Source organism: Leptonychotes weddellii, chromosome 1, assembly GCF_054177405.1.
Source record: "Leptonychotes weddellii isolate Sample4059 chromosome 1, ASM5417740v2, whole genome shotgun sequence".
NCBI lineage: Eukaryota > Metazoa > Chordata > Mammalia > Carnivora > Phocidae > Leptonychotes > Leptonychotes weddellii.
This window is the reverse complement of record NC_138369.1, coordinates 50,853,358-50,874,311: the sequence shown is the minus strand read 5'-3', so window position 1 is coordinate 50,874,311 and position 20,954 is coordinate 50,853,358. Positions and strand designations below refer to the sequence as shown.

The 20,954-nt window shown below is 40.0% G+C and overlaps 1 protein-coding gene across 1 annotated transcript in view; it reads left to right on the top strand.

The window, feature by feature from the left end:
- The window catches only part of CHCHD6 (coiled-coil-helix-coiled-coil-helix domain containing 6), a 236,006-nt gene that overhangs the window by 53,606 nt on the left and 161,446 nt on the right, over positions 1-20,954 (top strand). The gene's annotated exons all lie outside the window — the stretch shown is intronic.

Genomic DNA, 20,954 nt, shown 5'->3' with positions numbered 1-20,954 from the left:
ATCATTTTGTATTTCTATAATTTCTTCTACATTTATTAGTTGGTATACTCTTATTTTAAAAAAGAACTTTATTTTCTGTGTAATTGGTATTGATACAGATTTAGGTATTTGAATGGCTTATTATTTTAAATAATTTTAGTGAGGTATAGTTTAAATACAGTAGAGTCCACACACTAAGTGTTCAGGTTAATGACCTTGGCAGATGCAACATGTAACGACCTGTAGCTATCACCTCAATCAAGTTCTAGAACATGTCCTCCCCAGAAAGTTTCCCATACTCCTTTGCGATGGCTTTCTTGTTTTTACATTTTATTTTGAAATAATTATAGATTCACAGGAAGTTGCAAAGACAGAAGAGAGTGGCCCCATGTATCCTTCATGGAGTTTCCCCCAAAGGTTACATCTTGCATAAAGGTAGTACAATTTCAAAACAGGGAAATTAACATTGGTACAACGTATAGATGCAGTTTGGTGTCATTGTGTACATTCCTGGAACTGGGAGTTCAGGCTTTCCACTAGGCCTTTGGTGACACCACTCTGTCTAGGGTGCTCTATTAGTGGTCTCCCACTGACATTGCAACAGTGCAGGAGGGGAGACCTCGCTACTACTGGATGGGGGTCAAGGATCTGCCTTTCCACCTGGTCTTCTCTGACACTATCCCAGCAGGGACAATTCATAGCATCTTGGTGAGGGTAGCAGTCCAGGCTCCCCAGTGGGGTGTTAGGCTGGATAGACTTGTTATCATCTAAAAGTTTCTGCCTTGCCTGGTCCTTGGGCTAGAAAAAGCAAGCTTTTCTGGGGGCTTTTGGGCTCCCATGGGCATCTCCTTGAGCACCCAGTCCAGGATATATGAGGCAAAAAGAAATATATGAGGCAATTAGGAAACTCTTTGCCATGTCATTCTTTGGGTCCCAGGGCCCCTAGCTAGACCCTTCTTCCTCTTTTAGGATTTTCCTATGTTTGTTTTGTATGTGTAATGTGCAGAGTTTTTAGTTGTATTACCAGAAGGAATAGGAAGAAGCATATCTACTCCTGCAGTGTCTTATTTTTTAAGACTTAGATTTTGAAGATTTTTGACACATACTGTTTCATAAAATGATAATACCAGTTTTTACATTCCTACCAACAGTGTATGAGAGTGCATGCGCCCAGCACTGGGGATTATCAGCCTTTCTAATCTTTGTTGATCTGATAGGCAGAATTGATGTCTCCTAGTATTAATTTTCGTTTCTTTGGTTTCAAGTGGAGGTCGAATATTTTTCCTGTTTATTGGCCTAAGTTGTTTTTTTTTCTCTTCTTGAATTACCTCTTCTCTGAGAGAGAGAGAGAAAATTGAAGATGGAAAGTGAGGGGTAATCTGCTGCTGTAGTAGTTATGATGGTCCAGCCAGGAGACAGAAACCACAGCAATTATTTGAGCAGAGGTAATGACGTAAAATTAACTAGGTTATCGAAGGGTCAGATGGGAATACTGAGGTATTACAGAGTGAGCATTGCAGGAAGCAGCTCCCATCTCTAGGACTGGGGGAATCAAAGGGAAGAGTTGCAGTTATTAAAACTCAGGCAGTGAAGGGAAGGGCCCCATGGAAACTGGGAGTTTCGAAGAGAGGTACTGCTCGGTTGGGGCTTTTGTCTCCAGTGGTAGGAAGCGTGAAGTCCATGCTGCAGGTTTTGGAAAACCTGCAAACTGGAATCAGCTGTTGCTGCAGAGAGGCACTGTGCTGCCGGTGAGGGAGTATTGCTGGGGTGGTGGTGCGCAAGACGGGAAGGACTGAAGAAGCACACGGGAAGAAGGTACAAGTCTTTCTCCTTCATCCTTGCTGTTTCAAACCTTCTAGTGCCTCTTGTTGGAAAGACTCTTATGGAGCCAGCTGGCCAAGCCCAAATGCGATCTGCAAGCTCCCAGGCCCAACATCACAGAGACCAGTGTGACCTGAGACAGAAGAACTCAGTGGTCAGCATGGCTGCCATTCCCTGTGGGCGTTGCCTGTGCTTAGTATGGGGTGGGAGACCTGAATCTGTTGTGCCCTGCTTGTCTTGGTTCTTCTGTTCCACATCTTGCTTGCTACAGTGAGTACGGTTTTCGTGCTAAAGTTTGTTCTTTGTACAACATGGCCCCTCATTATATTTTGCATATGTCTACCATGCTGTGTGCTGTACATATACTGCATATGTACGGTCCTACAGAATCGGGTGTAAAAATGTGTATGTACTTCATACAAGATGTTAGGGGTTTTCAAGGGTCATTTTAATTACATCTGATTCTCCCTTCACTTTTAGAACTTATATCCCCTTTGCCATTTGGTCCAGTAAGATGGGACTTCAGTTTATATTCCAGTCAAATCGGAGACTCCCTGTGGCTGGAGCTTAAGTGCATACACATCTCTCATCTTTACCCATCCCTGTTGGTTCTGCCTGTTTGGATAGATGTAACATTTGTAAGGACTGGACCATATTTGTCTTATCCACAGGGCCTCAGGGTACTTGTTCAATAAATTTTTGTTGAATTAATATTGATAACAGCAGCAGCAAGAATATTTCTTTTAGGGGCGCCTGGGTGGCTCAGTAGTTAAGCGTCTGCCTTCGGCTCAGGTCATGATCCCAGGGTCCTGGGATTGAGCCCCACATCCGGCTCCCTGCTCCGCGGGAAGCCTGCTTCTCCCTCTCCCACTCCCGCTGCTTGTGTTCCTGCTTTTGCTGTCCCTGTTTCTGTCAAATAAATAAATAAAATCTTTAAAAAAGAAAAAGAATATTTCTTTTACATATATAATTACTCATTTAATTCTCACATCAGCCTTATAAGTAGTTATCATTACCATATTTCATTAGTTCTGAGGTGAACATTTTTTCACATTTTAACATCTTTGGATTAGGGATGTATTTTATATTCAGTAACTCATTTTTTTTTCTTGGTGATAATGAAATAATGGTTCATCTTGTAGTCGATGGTATTTTAGACTCAATTAAATTTGGTGTCATTTCCATTTTGTAGATCAGGAAAGGGGGCACAAAGAGGTTAAGTATCCTGCCCTAGGCTAGAAAGCGACAGATCTGGGCTGAGCAGGCTGGCCTCCAGTCTCGGGGTCCTGCTGTCCCTCCACATCTGCCTTCTTCTCTGAGCCTCTGCTGAGAATGGCCTCTGTGCCATCATGCCTGTCTCAGCCTTGTCCACCCTCCCAGTGTAGCTTTGACTGCACCTTCCATGCCAGCCTTCCTCTCCCCATGCTATCCTGCTGGAAAGCGGTCATTTCTTCTTTTCTCCTTTGAACCCCATAGCATTTCCTTAGTGCTGGTTGTCTATGTCTTTTATTTAGTGGCATTTCATTTTCCAGGATATCTAGACCCTAAGTCAGCGTGTAGGGTAAAAACCACACATGGTCAAAATTACCATGTACACCCTTTAGGAAGGAAGGCTGGGCTATGTTTTGGAGTCCAGTGCACTCAGTTTTTTCTACCATGTTAGTGAATCACTGTTTCTTTGTAGCTCAGCACCAGATGAGATAGTTGGCTTGTGTTTTGGGATCGTGTTGTAGGAAAAATACTGGTCTTCAACAGTAGACTTGCACTTAGGAGTGTACATGAGATAGTCACGCTCTAGGAGGCTCACAGGTACTGACGTGGACTGTGGGAGGCAGGTCTTCTGCTTACACAGGAGCACCCATGGCCCACTTTCCATGGCAGGGCTCAGCACACGTGGCCGGGCATGGCGGATGTGCAACAGGCACAGTGAGCTCCTTCCCAACGCATGTGCTCATCGAGAAGAATGGTGCTGTTTCTCCCTTTTCAAATTTAAAAACTTTTTTTTTGGTTTCATTTTAACTCTTTTACTGAGATAGAATTCACATACCATATATTTCTCTCTTTTAAAGCGTCCAATTCAAGGGCGCCTGGGTGGCTCAGTTGGTTAGGCGACTGCCTTCGGCTCAGGTCATGATCCTGGAGTCCCGGGATCGAGTCCCGCATCGGACTCCCTGCTTGGCAGGGAGTCTGCTTCTCCCTCTGACCCTCCTCCCTCTCATGCTCTCTGTCTCTCATTCTCTCTCTCAAATAAATAAATAAAATCTTTAAAAAAAAAAAAAAAAAAAGCGTCCAATTCAATGAGTTTTAGTACGTTCGTGCAACCGTCACCACAATCTAAGCGTAGACCATTTTCATCACCCCCAAAAGAAGTTCTCTGCCCAGTGTCAACGGCTCTCCATTTCCCATGGCCTCCCAGCCCTGGGCAGCCATCCATCTGCTTTTTGTCTCTGTGCATTTGCCTGTTGCGGACATGTCATAAGCAGAATCAGACAGTATGTGGTCTTTGTGTGACTGGCTTCTCCTTGAGCATCCTGTTTTCAAGGTTTATTATCTGTGCTGTGGCATGTGTCAGTACTTCATTCCTTCTTCTTGCCAGACAATATTGTATGGTTATACCACATGTTATGTATCTGTCAATCAGTTGATGGACATTTGGGCTGTTTTCACTTTTTAGCTATTATGAATAATGATGCTGTGAGCATCTGTGTACAAGTTCTTCTGTGGACATATGTTTTCATTTCTCTTGGGTATATACCCAGGACTGGAATTGTGGGGTCATATGCTAATTCTGTGTTTAACCTTTTGAGGGATGGGCCACATTGTTTTCCAAAGTAGCAGCCTGGACCATCTCACTTCTCCACATCTTCACCAACGCTTATTATGTCATTTGAGTATAGCCATCTAGTGGGTGTGAAGTAGTATCTCAGTGTGGTTCTGATTTGCATTTTCTTGCTGGCTAATGGTGTTGAGTATCTTTTCATGTGCTTATTGGCCATTTGTACATCTTCTTTGGAGAGATGTCTATTCAGATCCTTTGCCCATTTTTTTAATTATTTGTCTTTTTATTGTTCAATTGTAGGAGTTCTTTGTATATACTGGATAGTAATGCCTTACATGATAGGTGACTTGCAAAATTTTTCTCTCCTTCTGTCTTTTCACTTGATGGTGTCCTTTGGAACACAAAAGTTTTACATTTTGATGAAGTCTACTGTATCTATTTTTCTTTGTTGCTTTTGTTTTTGCTGTCACATGTGAGAAGGCTTTGCCTAGCCCAAAGCTCCGAATATTGACACTTATGTTTCTTCTAAGAGTTTTATAGTTTTTTTTTTAAAGATTTTATTTATTTGACAGAAAGAGAGAGACAGTGAGAAAGGGAACACAAGCAGGGGGTGTGGGAGAGGGAGAAGCAGGCTTCCCGCTGAGCAGGGAGCCCTACGTGGGGCTCGATCCCAGGACCCTGGGATCATGACCTGAGCCGAAGGCAGACGCTTAACGACTGAGTCACCCAGGCGCCCCGAATTTTATAGTTTTTGCTCTTACATTTAGGTCTGTGATGTACTTGGAGTTAATTTTTGTGTATGGTGTAAGGAAGAGGTCTGTCTCCATTCTTGCCAGACAAAAGTCTGGATATCCGTTTGTCCCAGCACCATGTGTTGAAAAGACTGTTCTTTCTCCATTGAGTTGTTCTGAGTATTTAGTTTTTTGCTGGGCTAGATAGTTGATTTCAGAATAGATAAATGTAGGTATGAAGCACTTCTACTATATATTTATCTTATCTGCCCCACTAGGTTATAAACTCCTTAGGGCAAGGAAAAGTCATGTCTTATTTATCTTTAATTCCCTTCAGCATCCAGCTCAGTCTCCAATATATACTGGACTTCTGAGTGAATCAGAGTGTGCAATAGAGACCTGATCGATGAGAGTATGAGAAAATATTCCTCCTGATTGAGTCTCAATGTCTCCTAGATCTTGCCAATGAGCTCACATCACTAATACTGTAATAAGTGAATCATATAGGGATTAGGATTTTTTTTCAAATTTATTTTAACTTCTTATTATTTAAAAAACAAAGTCTCAGTATGATGCTTATATATTTATAACACTAATCTCTCTCTCTCTTTTTTTTAAATGGAGTGCACATGTCAGGTTTGGAGATCTAGCCAACTACAATTTAAGAATGTCTTGTTTTCATTGTATCCATTTTTACTTACAGCTTCTATTAATGACAAATGATAATTATCTTCCATTTTTGCTAGTTATATATAGTTTTAAAATCAAGGTAAGTAAAAAAGTGACATAGATTTTTAAGAAAAATATTAAATAAGGTGATGCAGAGATGTTGCAGAAATCACCAGGGGGCACTCAGATAATGAAAGTTAGGGATGCACCTAAAGGAGGGTTCCTCCTGCCTTTTATTTTTTCTATTCATTTTTTCCTTTTCATTTTATTTTTGAGTAGGTAATATCTTGATATGACTCAAAAGCCAAAAGTACAAGAGGCATACAATAAAAAATCCTCTTCACTCTATTCCTCTGGTCACCTGGCTCCCTGCCTTGGGCTAGTAAGACTTACTGATTTCTTATGTATTTATCCAGAGGTTGCTGATGCATATACAAGAAAATGTTCCTATATAATCTTTTCCTGCTGCTTAACACAAGTGGTTCCTTACTCTTTGCCTGGTTCTCCCTTTCCTTGGAGGGTTGTTCTTAACCTGGGCTAGTCTGGTCGTTCTTGACCTGGATACTGAGTCCTCATACCAGCGTTCCTGTGGTCATGGGGCATTGAGTCATACACCAGTGTCTCAAGCAGGAAGGGGCAGGGGCATGGGTCTGTCTTCTTTCAGGCAGGACGGGTGCCCGGTGACTTACACACAGGTCTCCTTGGCAGGAACTGGGGCATACGGCCATCTCAGACCAATCACTGGCAAGAGAGAACAGGATTACCATGGTTGGTTAAGGTTGGTCACAACTTTCCCCGGAGGCTGGCAGAGAGGCCTGCTTTTCCTGAGATTAGAGGCGTTCACCTCCCACAAAACCAGGGAAGGTAGCAGCCTTGTGGGAATGGCCACGGGATGGCCATGCATAGTGTCTGCTGCGGGATTGTTACAGGGATGCTCATGGAAGAGGCCGAGACGGATACCTGTGCTCTGAGAGGTCTCAGGCTAGCACAGCCATTTTTGAGCTCAAGAACTAGAAGTAGTAACATTCTGATTTGGCCTGAAGCAGTGGTAACATCAAGATGCAAATACTCATTCTTGCCCCAAGCTTCAGTGAAACTAGATCCCTGAAGTTTTTTCCTTTAAAGGTCCTTCCCCTGGAAGTGCATCTTTTGGGAGAACTCTTTGTTCTAACCTAACTGTTAGAAGAAACCAGAAATGCCTCTGGCTCGTGGCTGAATTCCTGGAGTCCGATTGAGGAGCTGGGCATCAGCCAAGGGGTCAGAACTGGAGAGGGGGTGACTTGAGTTGACAGAAGATGTGGTCCTGAGAAGATGCTGGCCTGCCCTGTTTCAGAGGCAGATGTCAGCATTCTGGTGCCCATGCTGAGTCTCACTCCGCCCGCTTTCCTCCTCCTTACCTTCTCTCTTGCTCTTGCCCTCTTCCTGCTTCTCTTTTTCAACCGGTTTCCCCCCACTCTCTCTTTTCTAGCCCTTAAAGCCCCAGGTCTTTTTCTTCCCTTGCAGCACACAAGAGTTAGGAAGCCCTGTTGTTTTTGCCAGCAGCGCAGGGGAGGGGGCATTGTTCAGAAGGTGGAGACTCGGGAAGGGTGGAGGAATGTCACAGGAGAAATGAGAAACAGATGTAGGATCCCATGTGGCTGAGCCTAGTCAGAAGCGTTGCAAGGAGAGGGGGCCAGAGGAGGCTGGAATTTGGTGGTCATACTCATTTGTGTGTTTAATCCTTTTGTGGTTTTACTGGTGTTCATGAAGCAAGCAGCTCCCAGCAAGGCGGTGAACAACAAGCCGATGATTAATTGCCCTTTTTAAATTGTAATTATGTCACTCACCAGAACCCGTGAACATTAATTCTCGATTTACAAAGTGAGTAATTGAATAATGAAGGGGCTGCGTGTTTGTTGTGCTCTGTTCTTGTCCTTGCATTTCTACAATGCCAGGCCCTTCTGTCTTTCCCAGTCTTGGATGATGCCCACTTCCCTGGTGATTTTAGTGCCTGTTCTGGCCTTCTGACTGCGGGCCGTCTGGCATCACTTTGCATTGATGGTGGGTGAGGCCCAGGCTGATGTCACATGCTGTAGAGAAAGGGAGCCCAGCCATTTGATTCCAGTCTGCTGCTGCTTTTTATTACGTTCTCTCCCAGCAACAAAAGCTTGCTGGCTAACTCCAGCAAAAGAGCATGACTTTATTGGAAGGATATTGGAAGAATATCGGGAAGCTCACCAGGGCAAAGAGAAATTGAAAAAACAGGCCTTGAAAGAAGACAGCTAGAACCAGGGTCTGGTTGGCAGTGCTCTTAGGTAGTCAGTCCTTGCACGGCATTAGGAGGGACACTGCTCCAGTGTTCCCCGGTCTGTCATTTCACATCTTGAGCAAGTCACCCTTGGCGTTGGAGGGTGGGGCACTTTGATTGACTGTCTGTCCAAGAGTGCCTGCCCACTTTGGGAGGGGTAATAGTGCCTCCCCAACCCCATCACCCTACTCTTACCAGAAGTGGACATGGATGCTGGGCAGGCAAATACAGGAGAGGCCTTCCACAAAGCCCTGTCCTCAACCTCTGGATATTCATCTGTCCTGCTGTCACAGAAGAGAGAGTGCCCAGCCCCGGGGAGGAAGTCTGTGTGCAGGCTGGAGCCACAGTCATTCATGCTGGCTGCCAGTTTAAATGGAGGTGCCATCTAGAACGCACTGGATCAAATCCACAATCTTGACTTTGTTGTTAAAGGATTGAATTACAAAAAGAGAAGTAATTCAGTACTTTTCAGAGAGGGTAACAGGGCACTCCTATGAGTAGGGGAGAGCTATAGACTGAATGTCTGTGTCCCCTCAAAATTCATATGTTGACCTAATCTCCAATGTGATGATATTTGGAGGTAGAGCTTTAGGGATGTGATTAGGGCATGAGAGTAGAGCGTTATGAACGGTATTAGTGCCCTGATAAAAGGGACCCCAGAGAGTTCCCTTGCCCCTTTTGCCACATGAGAACTCAGTAAGAAGACAGTTGTCTGTGAAATCAGGAAGCAGGTCCTCATCAGACACTGAATCTGTTAGCACTTTGACATTGGACTTCCAAACCTCCAGACTTACTGGTCTATCTGATGCTTTGATATTTATTTCAGAAATAAACTTCTGTTGTTTATAAGCCACTCCATCCATGCTATTTTTGTTATAGCAGCCCGAACGGACTAAGGCAAGGGAGAGTCTTCCTGGACTTTTCTTCGGATTCCCGATAGACATATTTTTCTTGCTCTCCTTGGGAGACACCATGCCTTGTACAAAGAGAAGTCTTGAAAGCTGCCTGCAGGTTCTGTGATGGCCAGTGTAAGTGCTGGCCACAAACAGGCTGGGTAAGAATCCATTTCACGCCCCCTGGCCGCACAGCTTTCTTCTCATCAGTGATACCCGTCTTCATTTCATGTAAGAAAGCAGCTGGCTCCACTTGGACCTCACGCCCTGGAGTTATTCTCCCTTCAGGGTCTTAACAGAGTTCTCTCTGACCACAGACTCACCATCTGGTTTGCTCTTTTTGCTCTCTCTTTCCTTTTGAGCTTTCTCTTGGCTTTCACTGCATTTTCAAAACTTCCCTATTCTCCTAGTCCTGTTCTGGTTTCATGTGCCTGGGCAGACCCGCATCATGTCTCAGTGCTCTTCTCTGTTGCATTCGTTAGAGATACCCCTATCGCCCACCGCCTTGCTGGTGCTCTCTGCCCCCAAACCGTGGAGGGCTGTGGGAGAGCACGGAGGGGCTGCAGTGCAGAATGTCAGCACACACCCACGCGTGTGCGCCGCCCAGCCTCCAGGTGGCCAGGCGGCCCCAGCACCACTGCTCCACCTTCACCCATGCCCATTTCATTTGCCCATAGCAGCTTTTCCACAGCCATCTTCCACACAGGCACCCCTCCTTCTCAGCAGATAGCTTTGTGTGGCAGCTCACTGAAGAAGAGGGGCCATCCAAAGTGAACTTCCCCTGGGCTCTTCACTCAGTATTTCCCTCTCAGACCTGGGATCTGGACTGCATTCTAGGAAAAGGTCTTTCCTGGCACTTTCATCTGCTGTTGCTTATATTTTTCTTGCTTATATTTTTCAATTTTTCCTCCCTATTGACTCCTTCCCCTTAGCTCATATATTTGCCCAATGTTCCCAAAGCATTTTATTTATTTTACCTACTTCTAGTGGTATTAAAAGCTGTGTATCCTTCTGTTGTCCTTGTGATTAGGCTTATATTTAAAAATTTTTTAAATCTGAGACAATTTTAAGCTCAAATAGAAGTTGCAAAAATAGTGCAGAGATTCCCATATGTCCTTCCCCCAGTGATGACATTTTGTATAACCACAGTACAGGGTTTCTCAGCCTCAGCACTATTGACATTCGGGGCCAGATACTTCCTTGTTGGGGAGGGTGGGGGCTGTCTGGTGCATTATGTGATATTTAGCAGCATCCCTGGCCTCTACTTACTAGATGTCAGTAGCACTCCCCTAGATGTGACAAACAGAACTGTCTCCACATGTTACCCAGTGTCCCCTATTCACCTGGGTTGAAAACTACTCTGTATTTCCTTTTACTGCTGTAACAAATTACCATTCACTTCCTGGTTTAAAACAACATGAACTTACCCTCTTACAGCTCTGTGGATCAGGTGTCTGATGTGGGGTGGCTCAGTTCTCTGCTCAGAGTCCTACCGGGCTAAAATCAAGGTGTCAGCTGGGGCTTCAGTTCTCACTGGAGATTTGGGGGAAGAATCCATTCTAAGCTGATTCTGGTTCTTGGCAGAATTCATCTCCTTCCCATACATTCCACGTGGCCCTTCCTTCTTCAAGCCAACAGCAGGTGTCCAGTCCTTCTTGTGCTTTGATCTGATTCCCTTTTCTACCATCAGCCAGAAAAAGTTCTCTGCTTTTATGGGCTCATGTGGTGACACTGGGCTCACTGGATAATCCAGGATAATCTCATCTCATTCCTAGTTTCTGTGGATTAGGGTGTGGACATCTTTGACAGGCTATTATTCTGCCAACCACACACTGCCGTAGTACAGCAGTCACAACCAGAAAATTGACATTGGTACAGTGCATTAACTAAACCTCAAACCTGATGCAGATTTCATCAGTTTTCACATGCACTCATTGTTCGTTTGTTTTTTAGTATTATTTATTTGGTGTATAGTTCTGTCAAACGTTATCATACACACATCTATCACACGCACACACACACACACACATATATACATACGTATATTTTTTTCATGTAATGACCACCACAGTCAAGGAAACAGAACTGTTCCATCAACCCCAGAGAAACTCCCTTCAACCCTAACCTAGCAACCCTTTGTTTCTGTGAGCATAATTTTGTCATTTTGAGAATGTTATGTAAGTGGAATCATATGGTATGTTACTTTTTGAGATTGGCTTTTATTTTACTCAGTATAATACCCTTGAGCCCCATCCAAGTTATTGTGTGCATCAATAACTTGGTTGTTTTTATTGGCAAGTAGTATTCCACTGTATGGGTATACCAGCTTGTTTACCCATTCACTTGTTTGAAAGGAAATGAGTTGTTTCTGGTTTTTGGCTGCAACAAATAAAGCTTCTATCTATGTATACACAGTTACAGTTTTTTGTGTGTAAACCTGACTTTTGTTTCTCTACCATAAATGTTGCAGGCGTGGGATTGCTGGGTCATTTGGTAAGTGTGTGTTTCTAAGATACTGCCAAACCATTTTCCAGAGTGGCTGTACCATTTCCTAACTCTGCCAGCAATGTGTGAGTGATTTAGTTTCTCTGTATTCTCACCACACTTGGTACTATAAGTATTTAAAATAATTTAAGTATTTAAAGTAAAGGAAGGCCAGCATATAAAATAATTAGCCATTCTAATAGAAGTGTGGTGGTATCTTATTGTGGCTTTGATTTGTACTTTCCAAATAGCTAATGATGTTGCATATATTTTCATGTGCTTATTTAACATTCTTATATCCTTTTCGGTGAAGTGTCTGTTCAAGTCTTTTGTCCATTTTCTGATTGGATTGTTTGTATTCTTACTATTCAGCTTACAGAGTCCTTTATATATTCTGAATACAACTCCTTTATCAGATATTTGATTTGCAAATGTTTCCTTGCAGTCTGTGCATCTCTTCATTCTCTCACCAGGGTCTTTGTGGAACAAGCATTTTTAATTCTGATGAAGTCCAGTTTGCCAGTTTTTCTTCCTTTATGGGTCATGCTTTTGATGTCATATTTAAGAACTCTTTTGCCTAACCCTAGGTCATGAAGATTTTCCTCCTAAGTTTTCTTTTAAAAGTTCTACAGTTTTATGTTTTACATTTAGATCTATATGAGTTCTATTTGAGTTCATTTTTATGTACGTTATGAGGTTGAATTTGACTCTTCCTTCTTTGTTCTAACAGTGGCAAAAAGACTATCTTAGCTCCACTGAATTGCTTTTGAACCTTAATCACAAGTCAGTTTGACCATGTTTGTGTGGATCTGTTTCTGGACTCTCTTCTATCGATTTATGTGTTTATTCATCTGCCAATACTACACTGTCTTGATTATGTTAGCTATATAGTAAGTCTTAAAAATGGATACTGTGATTCTCTCAACTTTATTCTTCTTTTTCAAAATTGATTTAGCCCTTTGATTTCCTTTGCCTTTCCATAGATGTTTTAGAATTAGTTTGTCTATGTCTTCAAAAAGTTCTACTGAGATTTTGATAGGAATTGCATTCAGCTTAAAGGTCATTTTGAGGAGAGTTTTAGATCTTTACAATGTTAGGTCCTCCAACTCATGAACATACTATGTCTCTTTAAATATTATTTGATGTATTTTATCAATGTTTTGAAGTTTTCAGCATACACATCCTGTGCATGGTTGTTAGAATTCTGTGTAAGTATTTCAGGTGTGGGGGTTTGTATGTATGTGTTTGTGGGGGGGGCATTTATAAATGGCGTTGTGTTTAAATTTTGGTCTCCAGTTGTTCATTGCTAATATATAAAAACAAGATTGATTTTTATGTGATGGCCTTGCTATCCTATGACCTGGCTAACCTATGAGTTGTTTTGTAGATTCCTTAGATTTTTCTGCTTAGATAGTCATGTCATCTGCAAATAGGGGCAGTTTTTTATTTCTTCCTTTTCCAATCTATTTTCCTTTTTCTTTTTCTTGCCTTATTGCATCGGTTAAGGTTTCCAGTACTACAATGAAAAGGGGTGGTGAGAGTGATGGATAGCCTTGCCTTGTTCCTGAGCATTCAGTCTTTTAGCATTTATTATTATGTTAGCTGAAAATATTTGTGGATGCTCTTTATTATGTTGAAGAAATTCCCTTGTATTCTTAGTTTGCTGAGAGTTTTTATGATGAATGGGTGTTGAATTTTGTCAGATGCTTTTTCTTCATCATGGTTTTTCCTCTTTAGACTTAACATGGTGGTTTACACTGATTTTTGTGACTATTGAACCAGCATCACATTTCTAGAATAAACCCCACTTGGTCATGGCGTGTGTGTGTGTGTGTGTGGGTGTGTGTAGCATATTACACATATTTACATATATGCTGAATTCATTGTGCTAATATTTTGTTGAGGATTTTTATATCTATTTTCATGAAGTCATAATTCTTCATCTGTAGTTTTTTTTTAAATCTTTTTCATTTTACTTTCATTCTTTTTTTTTTTCTTTTTTGTCTTTATCTCGTTTTAGTATCAGGGTAATGCTGGCCTCATAAAATGAGTTAGGAAATGTGGCTTCCATTTTCTGGAAGAGAATTTATAGTATTGGTGATATTTCTTTTTTTCAACGCTTAGAAGAATTTGCTAGTGAAACTGTTGAGACTTGGAGATTTCTTTTTCAAAAGGTTAACTATAAATTCAATTCTTTAATAGTTACTGAACTATTCAGATTATCTCATCTTGGGTGAATTTCGGTTGCTTATAGTTTTTGAGGAATTGGTCCATTTCATCTAAGTTGTTGAATTTATGTGTGTAGAGTTGTTTGTAGTACAGACATACCTCTTATGCTTTGCTTTATTGCATTTCATGGATATTGCTTTTTTTTTTTTTTTTTACACACATTGAAGGTTTGTGGCAACTCTTTGTCAAGCAGGTCTATTGGTGCCATATTTTAATAGCATTTGCTCACTTCTTGTCTCTGTGTCACATTTTGGTAATTATCACAATATTTCAGACCTCTTCATTGTTACTGTATATGTTATGGTGATCTGTGATCAGTGATCTTTGATGTTACTGTTGTAGTTGTTTTGGGGTGCCACAAACCATGTTCATAGAGGACAATGAATTTAATTGATAAATGTTGTGTATGTTCTGACTACTTCACTGATTAGCCAGTCTCCCTCTCCCTTCCTCTCCTTGGGCTTCCCTATTCCCTAAGACACAATATTGAAATTAGGCCAGTTAATAACCCTACAGTGGCCTGTCAGTGTTCAAGTAAAAGGAAGAGTTGCATGTTTCTCACCTTACATGAAAAGCTAGAAACGATTCAGCTTAGTGAGGAAGACATGTTGAAAGCTAGGCCTCTTGAACCAAGCAGTTAGCCAGCTTGTGAATGAGAAGGAAAAGTTCTTGAAGGAAATTAAAAGTGCTACTCCAGTAAACACAAATGGTAAGAAAGTGTCACAACCTCATCACTGATATGGAGAAGGTTTTAGTGGTCTGGATAGAGGATCAAACCAGCCACAATATTCCCTTAAGCCAAAGCCTACTCCAGAACAAGGCCCTAAGTCACTTCAGTATATGAAGGTTGAGAGGTGAAGAAGCTGCAGAAGAAAAGTCTGAAACTAGCAGAGGTTGGTTCATGAGGTTTAAGGAGAGAAGCCATCTCCATAACGTAAAAGTTCAAGGTGAAGCAGCAAGGTATCCAGAAGACCTAGCTAGGATAATTAATGAAGGTGACTACACTAAGCTGCCATCTAGGACTTTCATAGCTAAAGAGGAGAAGTCAGTGCCTGGCTACAAAGCTTCAAAGGACAGGCTGACCCTCTCGTTAGGGGCTAATGCAACTGGTGACTCTAACTTGAAATCAATGCTCATTTACCATTTTGAAAATCCTAGGACCCTTCAAAATTATGCTAAATATACTCTGCTTGTGCTCTTTAAATGGAACAAAGCCTAGATGGCAGCACATCTGTTTACAACATGGTTTACTGCATATTTTAATTTAAACCCACTGCTCAGAAAAAAGATTCCTTTCAAAATATTACTGCTCATTGACAATGATCCTGGTCACCCAAGAGCTCTAATGGAGGTGTGTGAGGTTAATGTTTTTATGCCTGCTAGTACAACACAACAAAACAAAACACAATGTTATCCATTCTGTAGTCTATGAATCAAGGAGTAATTTTGACTTTCAAGTCTTATTATTTAAGAAATACATTTTGCAAGGCTGTAGCTGCCATAGATAATGATTCCTCTGATGGATCTGGGCAAAATGAATGGAAAACTTACTGGGAAGGATTTACCATTCTAGATGCCATGAAGAACATACATGATTCATAGGAAGAGGTCAAAATATCAATATGAAGAGGAGTTTGGAAGAAGTTGAATCCAACCTCTTTGAGGGGTTCAAGACTTCAGGGAAGTAAGTAACTACAGATGTGGTGGAACTAGCTGGAGAACTAGAATTAGAAGTAGAGCCTGAAGATGTCACTGAATTGCAGCAATCACATGATAAAACTTGAATGGATGAGGAGTTGCTTCTTACAGATGAGCAAAGAAAGTGGTTTTTGAGATGGATTCTACTCCCGGTGAAGATATTATGAAGATTGTTAAAATGATAGCAAAGGATTTAGATTATTACATGAACTTAGTTGATAAAGCAGTGGTGGGATGTGAAAAGATTGACTCCAATTTTGAGAGAAGTTGTACTGTGGGTAAAATGCTATCAAACAACATCACATGCTACAGAGAAATTGTTTGAAAAGGGAAGAGTCAATTGATGGGGAAAACTTCATTGTCTTCTTTTAAGAAATTGCCACAGCCACCCACTCTTCAGCAACCTCCACCATCGTCAGTCAGCAGCCATCAACATCAAGGCACGACCCCCTACCATCTAAAAGATTATAGTTCAGTGAAAGATCAGATGATGGTTAGCATTTTTTGGTAATAAAGTAGTTTTACATTGCCTTTTTTTTTTTTTTAGACATAGTGCTATTGTACACTTAATGTACTACTGTGTAGTATAAACATAATTTTTATATGCACTGGGAAAAAATTCATTTGACCCACTTTATTGTGATGTTCACTTTACTGGGTGGCCTGGAACCGAACGCACAGTTCCAGACTTATGCCTGTATTCTCTTATCCTCTTAATGTCTGTGGGGTCTGTAGTGATATCCACTCTTTCATTCTTGATATTGGTAATTTATTCTTTTTTCCTTTGTCAATTTTACTAGAGGTTTATCAATTTTTTTCAAACAACTAGCTTTTAGCTTGATAGTTTTTCTGTTTTCAATCTCATTGATTTCTACTTTTATATCTTCCCTTCTGCTTACTTTATTTTGGCTTCTTTTTCTAGTTTCTTGACATGAGGGCCTAGATTATTGATTTGAGATCATCTTATTTTAATATAAGCATTTAGTGCTGTTAGTTATAAATTATTGCCAAATGTAATGGATTAAAACAATATCTCAGTTTCTTTGGGTCAGGAATCTTGATGCAACGTAGCTGGGTCCTTTGCTTCAGGGTTTCTTACAAGGCTGTAATCAAGTGTTGGCTAAGACTATCTCAAGGCTGGACTGGAGGGGGATCCACTTCCAAGGTCACTCATGCAGGATTCAGTTCCTGATGGCTGTTAGCCAGAGACTGCCCTCAGTTTTTTGGCACATGGGCCTCTCCATTAGGGCAGTTTACAACATGGCAGCTTGCTTCAGTCAAGCAAGCAAAAGAGAAGAGCCAGAGAGAGTAAATGCTAGCAAGATGCAAGTCACCATCTTTTATAACTTAATCAAGAAAATAACATTTCATTACTTTTTTGTTTACTCTTTGTTAGAAGCAAGTCATTCAGTCCAGTCCAGAGTCTAGCAAGGGCAGGGCATTATACAATGGCCTGAATACCAGAATCACTGGGTGTTGCCTATCACAAATGATATAAATTTCCCTCTCATCTTTACTTTAGCTGTAGCCCACATAGTTTGTATAAATAATAGTAAAATATACATAAATATACCATTTTAACTATTTTTTTAAAGATTTATTCTTTTTTTTTTTTTTTTTAAAGATTTTATTTATTTGACAGAGAGAGACACAGCGAGAGAGGGAACACAAGCAGGGGGAGTGGGAGAGGGAGAAGCAAGCTTCCCGCTGAGCAGGGAGCCCGATGCGGGGCTCGATCCCAGGACCCTGGGATCATGACCTGAGCCGAAGGCAGACGCTTAACGACTGAGCCACCCAGGCGCCCCAAGATTTATTCATTTGAGAGAGAAAGCGAGAGCATGAGAGCATGATCAGGGGGAGGGGCAGAGGAATAAGCAGACTTCCTGCTGAGCAGGAAGCCCGATCCCAGGACCCTGAGATTACGACCTGAGCCAAAGTCAGATGTTTAATTAACTGAGCCACCAAGCACCCCACCATTTTAACTATTTTAAAATCAATTCAGTGGCCATACATTCACCATGTTGTATAACCATCACCACTGTCTCCAGATCTTTTTCATCATCTCAGATAGAAACTCTGTCCCCATGAAACACTAACTACCAATTTCCCTCTCCTCCAGCCCTGGTAACTTCTTTCTGCTTTCTGTCTCTATGAATTTACATATTCTAGGTACTTCATGTAAGTGGAATCATACTGTATTTGTTCTTTTTATCTGACTTATTTCACTAAGCATAATGTTTTCAAGGTTCATCCATGTTGTAATGTATCAGAATTTAATTTTTTTAAGGTTGAATAATATTTCATTATATATATAGACCACCTTTTGCTTATCCATCCAGCTGTTGATGGACATTTGAATTGTTTCTGCCTTTTGGCTATCGTGAATAATACTGTTATGAACATGGGTATGCAAGTATCTATTTGAGTCCCTGCTTTCAATTCTTTTGGGTATATGCCTAGAAATGGATTTGCTGGGTCACATGGTAGTTTTATGGTTTAACCTTTGAGAAACTGCCAAACTGTTTTCCATAGTGGTTGTACCATTTTACATTCTTAACCACAATGCACAAGGCTTCTAGTATCTCCATGCCCCCTACAGATTTTGATATGTTATTTTATTTTCATTTGGTTCAGTATAAAAAATATATCTTTTAAGTTTTCTTTGAGCCCTCCTCTTTGTCCCATGGCTTATTTACAAGTGTAGTGTTTAATTTCATGTTTTTGAAGATTTCTGTGTTATCTTTCTATTATTGATTTCTAGTTTAATATATTCTGGCCAGAGAACATATTTTCTATGGTTTCAATTAATTTAAGTTTGTTAAGGTTTATCTTATGACCTAAGAGATGGTCTGTCTTGGTAAGTGCTCCATGTATGCTTGAAACTACAGTTGATCCCTGAACAGCCAACTCTCTGCTCAAATTGAAAATCTGTGTATAACTTTTGACTCCCCCAAAACTTAGCTATTAATAGTCTACTGTTGACTGGAAGCCTTACCCATAACATAGATAATTGATTAACACTTTTTTTGTATATGTATTATATACGGTATTCCTACAATAAAGTATCCTAAAGAAAAAATGTTATTAAGAAAGTCACAGGGAAGAGAAATACATGTATAGCACTTTACTGTATCTGTCAAAGAAAATCCACATGTAAGTGGACCTATGCAATTCAAACTCTTGTGGTTCATGGGTCAACTATAATGTTTGCTTTTTGGTAAGTGAAGTGTTCTGTGTTAAAATATGCCATTGGTTTATGGTGTCGTCTAGTGGCTGTATCAATTTCTTGAGAGAGTTGTGTTGAACTCCCCAACTATGTATCTAGAATTGCCTATTTCTGTATTCAGTACTCTTATATCTGCTTCATGTATTTTGAAGCTCTGTTATTTTGTCTGTACACATTTAGAATTATTATGCCTTCTCAATGAATTGACCCTTTTATCATTATGTAATGTCCCACTTTTTATCTGGTAAGATTCTTTGCCCTGAAATCTACGTTGTCTGATATTAACATAGCCTGTCCAATTTTATTTTTATTAATATTTTCATGGTATATCTTTTCTATACTTTAATTTTTAATTTATTTACATAAATTTTTTGGGTAGCATTTAGTTGGACCATTTTTAATCCATTCTGATGATCTTTTAATTGGTGTGTTTAGATCATTTATATTTAATGAAATTAAAAAGTTAACCATTTTCTTGTTTGTTTTCTGTTTGTGTCTACTGTTTTTTATCCCTATGTTTCTTCTTTCCTGGCTTCCTGTAGGTTACTTGAACAGTTTTTACAATTTCATTTTAATTTACCTAAAGAATTTTTAAAACTTTTTAACTTTTGAAATTTTATTTATTTTTTTAAATTGAAGTATAGTTGGCTAAAGAATTTTTAAGTATATCTTTGTTCTTTTAGGTTTTTTTTTTTTTTTAGTGGTTGTTCTATGGATTGTAATATACCTACTTACCACTGTCTCCCTAGTATCAACATTTTACCACTTCAAATGGCATATAGAAACCTTACTACCATTTATGTCCCCTTTTAATGATATGGTTGTCTTACGTATTATATTATCTATGTACATATTGAGAACCACATTGGACAGCATTACAGTTTTTTGCTTTCAAATGTCAAACATAGTTTATAAAAGTCAAGACAGGAAACATTGTCTATTATACTTACCCTTTTCATTACTTCTTCATTCCTGATGTTCAGAGTTCCTCCCTTCCTCCCTTTCTCCCTTCCTCCTCACTTGTTTTCTCTTTTTCTTTATTTCTTGTAAAATTATTTCCTTTCTGTATGAAGAACTTTCTTTAACAGAACAGCTCTGCTGGGGATATATTCTTTTCATTTCCCTTCCCTGATAAAGTCTTTATTTCTCCTTCATTCCTGAAAGATATTTTCACTGGATATAGACTTCTGGCTTAACAATTTTTTATTTTTTCAGCCCTTGAAAAACGTTGTGCCACTTCCCTCTGGCCTCTATGGTTTTTGTTAAGAAATCCACTGTTATTTGAATCATTCTCCTGTAGGTAATATAACCTAGTTTGGCCACTTTCAGGATTTTTTTCTTTGTCCCTAGTCATAAAAGATTTTGATTATGTTTTATCAGGGAGTGGTTTTCTTTGGGTATATCTTGCTTAGCATTCACTCAGCTTCTTAAATCTGTAGGGTTTTCTTTCGCCAACTGGAGAAAATTTAAACCATTATTTCTGCAAATATTTTTTCTGTATCAACTTTTTCTTCTTTCTCCTTGGGATTCTAATGGTTTTTGTGTTTTGTGTGGTTCCCCCCCCCCATTTTTTTGTTCTAAACCATATTTGAAAAATGATAATTTATGTATATAAACTTATTTGTATAAATTTATGTATTAAAGAATTACTATAATTTTAATCCCCCTACGTCTTATTTTTTATTGGGTAACTTTTTTGCTGGAGTGCTTCCTTGAGTTTTTCTTGCAGGAACAGTTTGGACATTATAAACTTTATCCCTTCATGTCTTTCACTTTTCAGCTAGTTTATAAAACTTCTATGGCTTCTAGGGAAAAGTAACTTTAACTTAGTACTTTGAAACTTTCTCCACTGTCTTCTGGTATTACCAGTAAGAACTTAGAGCTCTTTATTCTTTTTACTGTTATTGTACTTTTCACAGCAAACCTAGTATTAGGTTAGTTGTGCTAACCTTTGTTTTCCCCACTCTGTTGTCTTAAAGGCAGGGGCATTGTCCTATTGATCTTTGTAAATCTAGTCCATACCACAGTGTTCAGTAAATTGGACATCAGCAAGTGTTTGTTACATTAAATTGAAATGTGGCAAACAGATATATCAGAAGCACATCAGCTGATCCATTTGGTCCTCTGGTCTTGCTTATTATTAAAATTATTATATAAT